A 7,784-nucleotide genomic window follows, 5' to 3' on the forward strand; every position below is an offset into this window, starting at 1 on the left:
GGGTAGAGAAGTCCAAAAAAGCAACAGATTTAGAGTAGGAAAATCATAGGCCCTACTTTGGCTATATTAAGTTTGAGATATCTGGTTGACCTCCAAAGGTGATGTTGAGGAAATAACTGGAATTCTGGGGAGAGGTCAGAGCCGGAGAGTTAAATTTGGAGGCATCACCATATTGATGGTGCTTAAAGCAAATAGATTGGTGGAGGCCACCTCGGGAAAGTGCATAGAGAGAGAAGAGAAGGGAACTAAGCTGACATTAGAAGGAGCTAGCAGGCCGAGAAGGAGCCACCAGGGAGGTAGGAGGAAACTCAGGACTGTTTGGAATCATGAAAGTCGGGAAGTCGAGAGAGAACAGTGTTTTATTAAGGAAGGCACTGGCAAGCAGGTTTTGAGAGGCTGCGTAATGGAGGACATTTATGACCTGGATAATGGCAGGGTTTGGCGGGGATTAGGAACAGAAGCCAGAGAGGAGTGAGTTAAGGACATTAGAAAGTGCGTGTTAGTCTTCTTAACTTTTTGGAGAAGTTTTACTGAGCAGAAAAATGGGGCAAGGTAAAGTTCAAAATCTAAGGTGGGATATAGTGTTGTAGTTATCAACTGCTGCCTAACATGTACTCTAAACTTTGTGGCTTAAGCAACAAAACTTAGTGGCTTATATTATATTCCATGATTTTTGTGGCTCAGGAGTTTGGTCCAAGCTTGGGTGGATGGTTGTTTTGCTCCACATTGCATTGACTAGAGAGAGTCACTGGTAACATTCAGCTGTTGAATGGGCTGGTTTTGAGGGTTCAAGATGGCTTCACTCATAGGTCTGGCATCTTGGTGGGGATGACTAGAAGGCTGGGATCCCCTGGGACTGTCAACTGCAGTGCCTAATTGTGACTTCTTTGGCATGGTGACCTCAGGGTAATTGAAGCTCTTATACGGTAGCCTCAAGGCTCCAAGAGGGAGTGTCCCCTGAACAGGACAGAAACTACACAGCCTTTTGTGACTTACATTTAGAATCCACATAGCATCACTTCTGCTGTACTTTATTGGTCAATCCAGCCACAAGCCCACCCAGATTTAAGGGGAGGGGCAGAGACCTGACCTCTTGATGGGAAGCAAAGAATTTGCAGCCATGTTTTAAAAGCCTCCTAGATAGAGAACATGTTTGCAGGCTAGAATGCACCAGGAGATAGGGATAGGTGAAAAATGCAAAATAGAGAAGAGGAAACTGTAGAAATAAAGTTCTTTGGGGATCGCAAGGGGATAATACTCAGAAGGCTGGAGATTGGACACTTTTCTCATTGAGGCAGGAGGGAAGAAAGACACGGAGGACAAATGCAGAGTGAAAAGAGGCTGTTCCCATCTGATGTCTTCACTCTGCTCAATAATATATAGGTGAGCTCAGAAGCCAAGGGTAAATGTTGAGGAAGCTTCTTGAGAAGAAGGTATAACATAGTGATTTCAGAGAGTTAGAATATGAAATGTTTGGAAAGCAAATTTTAACAGTGGTGGCTTTCTGTCATTACTGAAAAGAATATAGATTGTAAATACATGATTTATTAATCCTTAATAAAATATTAATACAATTACTTTATTGGTGATTATTGTCAGGTATTTGGCTCTCATTCACTGGCTCTCTCTACTAATGGCCCCCTCTGCCGAGCTTGATCTAATACCCACCCTTTTCCCAACTTGGCAAAGTCTTACTCATCCTTCAAGGCCAAGCTTAAATGTCCCCTTTCTGTGAATGTCCCCTTCCTAATTTCCTCCTGATTCTAACAAAACCAATTATTCCCTCATTTTTTTTGTTCTCATGTATTTTTTTATATGTCAAGAATAATACTTATTATACAGTACTATAGAGTTATTTGCTCAGACATCTGTCTTTTGGTACATTACAAACTGTTTAATATACTATGCTTAGCAGCTAACATAGTTCCTGGCACATAGCATGTGCTTATGGCTGAAAGAGTTACTTGTCTCCCAATATCTATTACCATCTTCTTTGCCACTAAAAGAACTCTGATTTTTAGTTGAGCCCATGGCTAATCTGAATAAAGACCAAATATTTCAACCTCCCTTGTAGCTAACTGAAACCATGTGACATAATCCTGAAGATAAAGCAGCCATGTTTGACCATAAGTTGACTTTGTGAGTGGAAGCTGTGCATGGCAGAGTGAAAAGATAAAAGGATGTGGGTCCCTGACATGTTTTATGAGTTTTAGGTAGAAGAGAGAAAAACCTCTATTATTTTCGATTTTCTGTCCCTTGTAGCTAAGCAGTTCTGATAGAAGTCTATACATTATATATTTAAGTTATATAAATTATACAATATTATTTAATATAAATTAAATATATTTATATTATGTAGGTAGGGCCTGTCTCACAAATCTGTGTGCTCTCATGTCTGACAAACTGTGCCCATGTACATCACCTGCCCCCAAATGTATTTTCATTTGCAGCCTCTTATCCTAGAGTGAACTTTGCTTAGTTTTAAGCAATAAATTATTTAATAGCTTCTTGCCAAGTGTTTGGTTGCCCATTTGCTCCCCTGATGTCTACCCGATTCAAAGAACCACTTATAAAAGGAAAAAAAGGTCAGAATAAGAACATATTACTCAGTGTCTAAAAACAGCTCAGCCCTGAGGAAAAGTCACCTCTCTCTGGTGGGATTGACATTAATCATATAAGCAATAGCAAGACCTGGGCCAACCAGTCATGGGGATGGGGATAGATGGGGTTGTCTCCGGTCAAGGACTGGTGTTTGCTCTGTTAAGAAGGGGGAACCCTATCCTCCCCTCTTGAACCCTAACTCTGACCCAGATTTGCAATTAAATGTCATTACTAGACAAGTGGGCCAGGAGTTGAGGTCTGCAGTTTTTTTTTTAGTAGAAATTTTCACTCTTTTGGCATTTGAAATCTGGCGTAATATAATTGGAGGAAGGAAAATATGTCCATGGAGTTTTGGTAGTCCTTACCCAACTACGTTCTGGGAAAAGTCACTTCAGGGGTATTATTGCAAATAAAGGCAACCTAGGGCTCTTGGCTCAAGAGGCCTTACTGTTCACACAGAAATATCAAGTGTAGTGCTAAAGAGCATAGCAGAAGATCTGAGTTCAAATCTTCACTTACCACATTCTAGCTGAGTGACCTTGACAAGTTGCTTGACTTCTGTGTACACAGTTCGGTTCTGGTTTGTCCTGGAGCTGGCTCATCCCGATCAGAGAGCTGAGTGTTTGAATCTCTTCCTAACTCTGTGTTCACTGATGTCATATTGGTGTCATGTTGGCTGTGGTGGGAGTCTTACACTGGGAAAATTGGCAAATTAGTCCTCCCTCCCTCTCATAGAATTATTAAACATTAACCAACACACCGCTGAACATTTCTTAATTTTTACACTGAGGCTGATGATGTCTACCTCACCCAGAGGTTGAATTGAGAGAACTCACGGGAAGCCCAAGTAATAGACCTTAATACATGTTAGCCTTCTGATTCTTTTAGCCATGTAACAATAGCTCTATTACTGTTAAGATTACTCTTTGGGGAGGCAGAAGCCTGATTTCACTTGCTCTAACATTGGTTGGCATAGCCATTTAACCTTTTGGTATCCCTTTTGTCCTTGGGGTATATTTGGCTGTCATAACAGCCTGTCAACCTGCCCTGAAATTCGAGTTACAGAATTATGTGGCCTGACTCAGATAATGGATCAGTGTTGGCAGAGTGATGCCAGAGATTTGGAAGAAAAGTACACATATGGTGCAAATACCCTAGATTATTACATCAGAGTGGCGGATGTATCTCAACCTGGTTGTGGGTGAAAATGTACCATAATCGAAGAATGCTGGAGTACAAAGGGCTACAAGAAACCACACAATCCAAACCCTTGTTTTACAGATTCAAACTGAGGCTTGGATTTTCCTCTACTGTTGTTCCAATTTTCTTTTTGACTAGGCTAATGCTCTTAGCTTTTGGCTGTGGTGAAAATATGATCAAATTCAGAATCTGTACAAGAATTTCCTGGATAGGATCAGAAAAGCAAGAAAGAAAATATCTTAAATGAGGATACAGATTGATGCGGCCACTATGGAAAACAGTATGGTGTTTCTTCAAAAAATAAAAGTAGAATGATCATATGATCCAGCAATTTCTCAGCTGGGAATTTATCCAAAGGAAATAAAATTATTATCTTGAAGCTATATCTGTACCCCATGGTCACTGTAACATTATTCACAAGAGCCAAAATATGGAAATAACCTTTGTCCATCAACAGATAAATGGTTAAAGAAAATGTGATATATGTATGGCGGAATATTATTCAGCTATAAAAAAGAAAATTCTGTCATTTGCAATAACATGGATGAACATAGAGGGTATAATGCTAGGTAAAATAAGTCAGACAGAGAAAGACAACATATGGTTTCATTTATATATGGAATCTGAAAAAAAAAAAACCAAATTAACAAATAAAACAAAAACAGATATATAGAAACAGATCAAAATGATGGTTACCTGAGGGGAGGGGATTGGAGGATGGGTGAGAAAGGTGAAGGGGAATATAGTCAATAATATTGTGATAAGTTTGCACGGTGACAGATTATTACTAGACTTAGTGTGGTAATCATATTGTAAGGTATATAAATATCAAATTACTGGATTATATACCTGAAACTAATATAATATTGTATGCCAACTAAACTTAAATTTAAAAAATACACAAAAATGCCCCAGGATACAGGATTTTATAGACTGGAAAGACACGTCGAAATGTCGACAGTATATGTCTTTGGAGAGTATTAGTGTGGATAGATTGTTTTTTCTACTTTTTGTAATATTCCACTCTGTGTTAGTCAGCTATTTCCCAATAATGCTGCTTAACAAACTAACCCAAAACTCAGTAGCTTACAATAATTAGAATTTATTCCCATACCAATAGTCTGTGGGTCAGTTGATCTAGCTAGGCTTTGCTCCAGGCTGGGGTTTAGGTTCAGATCTCCTGCATGTGTCTCATTCTGTGCCCAGGTGATTACCTGGGAGACTTGTTCTCACAGACGGTGGCAGGAGTGCAAGAGGTCAGCCAAATTGTACAAGCACATTGGAGGCCTCTGCTCACATCATACCCTCTAAAACCCCATTGGCCAGAGGAAGTCATATGGCCAAGCCCACGTCAATGGAGCAAGAAGCCCACAGTGGGAAGGGAGCAAGTATTTGCTGCACAATAATTTATCACACAAACTATCACACTTCTTTGAAAAAAACTACATAAAAACAACTAAATTTTATAAATGAAAATATGTTTTCACTAAAAATAATAGCACTTCACATTTGTATTGCATTTTATACTTTTTAAAGCATCTTTACATCATTCTCTCATATATTCTTTCCAATAGCCCAGTGACATAGTAAGGAAGGCAGCATCCCCATTTGTAAAGATATGAAAACTCTGGCTGCATTATTTTCCTAGAACTGCCATGACAAATTACCACAAGGCTGGTGGTTGAAAACAAAAATGTATTCCTTCAAACAGTTTTGGAATCTAGAAGTCTGAAATCAAGGTGTCAAAAAGACCATGACTCTCTCTGAAGGCTCTTGGGGAAAATCCTTCCTTGCCTTTCCTAGCTTCTGGTGGTTGCCAGCATCCCTTGGCTTGCAGCTGCATCACTCTAATCTCTGTCTCCACCATCTCCACCATGACATGGCCTTCTTTCTCCCTGTCTCTGTGTATCTCTCCACCTCAGTCATATTAGATTTACGGCCCACCCCATTTAGTATGACCTCATCTTGACTTGATTACATTTGCAAAGCGCCTATTTCCAAATGAGGTCTCACGTTCACAGGTTCTGGGTAGACATGAAGTTTTGGGGAACACTAGTCAACCCAGTACACTGGCTTACAGAGTATATGGCATTTGCACGCTTCCTTGACAATTCCGCTAGTGTCTGGCATCCTCCCTGCCAAAGCCGTGCCACAAATCTTAGGCCAGAGCTTCTCAAACTTAACTGTGTACACAGATCACTTGAGGGTCTTGTTAAAATGCAAAGTCTGATTCAGAATGCCTGGGTAGGACTCGGGGGCTGCAACTAGGGTGAGGCAAGAAGGCGCCTGGAGTGGCATTGTGCAGCCCTTGTGGTGAGGGCCTCCTTAAATGCTGTGCCCTGGGTGCCTCACTTGACTCACTCTGGTCCTGGTCCTGTAGGATTCTGCATTTCTGACAGATGCTGCTGGTCCAAGGACCACACTTTGAGTAGCAAGGCCTCACATTGCAGTCTATGAATGCTCAGTATTCAACTCTCAATAGCAATGAGGGTACTTTCTGTTTTGAAGCTGGTCGTGTGGGCTTCATAACTTCTAGAAAGAAACACTGGTTCTGCTACACTATTTAAGATAACATTGGGTCATATGGGTTGGCCTGGCTGCCAATATTGGTTCTTTGGAAACATTTTAGGAAGTGGTAGCACGGAGATCCAAGGTCCCTTTGTAAGCACCTTGTCAGACCTCCATTCCCAGCCCTACCGGGTTCCTGGAATACCCCACTGTTAGAGCACTGGCTTCCTGAGCTTCCAGTGTTGCCTGCAGAGTGTCCTCGTTCTCTCCTATTGGTCATAGTGGGTACAAGTGTGGTTTCCTGCCACCCCATCACCAACACTTGTACATATGTATTGAGGCCTGACCCCAGGCCCTGTTGCAACTCCCTACTCTTTTCTCAAATGTCTCTGTGTGTATATACACACATGCACACACACATATAATTTCTAGACATTTAAAAATTTTTTGTAACTTTACTCGCCTTCCTGTTATGGCTCCTGTTTGGGGCCACCAGGATTGTGAGTCAGACCACACAGGCTTAGGCTTTGAACCCTCCCCTTCCTCCAGGCCCTGGGCTCCTCTCAATGGCTCTGTCTCCTTCCCAGGGCATAGTTTTGTGTCCCAGGCATTTCAGGGAGCAGCTGAAGGCCTCACTGCTTAACTTTCTCTGGCTGAAATCATATCCTGCTAAGTTTCCAGACAACATTCTGTTTGGAGGTCTCCTGAAGGGAAGTGGCTACTGGATTTTTTCCTCTGTAACAATTGAAGAAATGGAGGCATACAGGGACACAGGGGAATTATGGGTCTTCAAAGTCACACAGCAAGTCAGAGGAAAGAAGTAAATCTGTTTAGTCTAAAGAATCTTTTTCACAGTTATTAGTCAGGAGCATTTGTGATTCTAAAGAGAAACCTCTAATTACCATTGTGCTTAGGTGTGTTTTAATTTATAGGGGTTCAGGTGATTGAGTCTTGATACATCAGGAAATGTGTGGGAAAATGTGGGGAGACTAAAGGAGGCTTTTCCCAATTCATCTAATCTACTGTTATCCAAAGTGACTTCCATGGAATTCTGGGCTCAATTTATTAGGATCCTAACTTTCATTCCGTGAGAAGGGTTCCTCTTTAAAGAAGTCTAAGAACCTATTATCCCGACAACAATGGGAGTTCGAGGCCAGCACAGGCATTTGTGAGTGCAGATAGAGAGCAGGCTGTCTTTTTTTTTTTCTTTTGAAAGCACTCAGTATTTCCACATGTCCGTGAGGTATATGGTGCTGAGAAAGGGGATGGGGAAACTTTAACATAAGAAAGGGCCAGATGCCGAACTTTAGTTTTTCCATCCATGATTTCTAGAACTCAACAGCCCTTGGTAGTAGGAGGCATAAAGGGGAAAAAGGGGCAAAATAGCAAAGAAAGATGCTCCCTCCCACCCCTACCCTGCTGGAGAGATTCTGGTGTTAGAGGGGGAGGGGAGGAGGCAGAAAAATCACGTGTTT

Source organism: Pteropus vampyrus, unplaced genomic scaffold, assembly GCF_000151845.1.
Source record: "Pteropus vampyrus isolate Shadow unplaced genomic scaffold, Pvam_2.0 Scaffold7, whole genome shotgun sequence".
Lineage (NCBI taxonomy): Eukaryota > Metazoa > Chordata > Mammalia > Chiroptera > Pteropodidae > Pteropus > Pteropus vampyrus.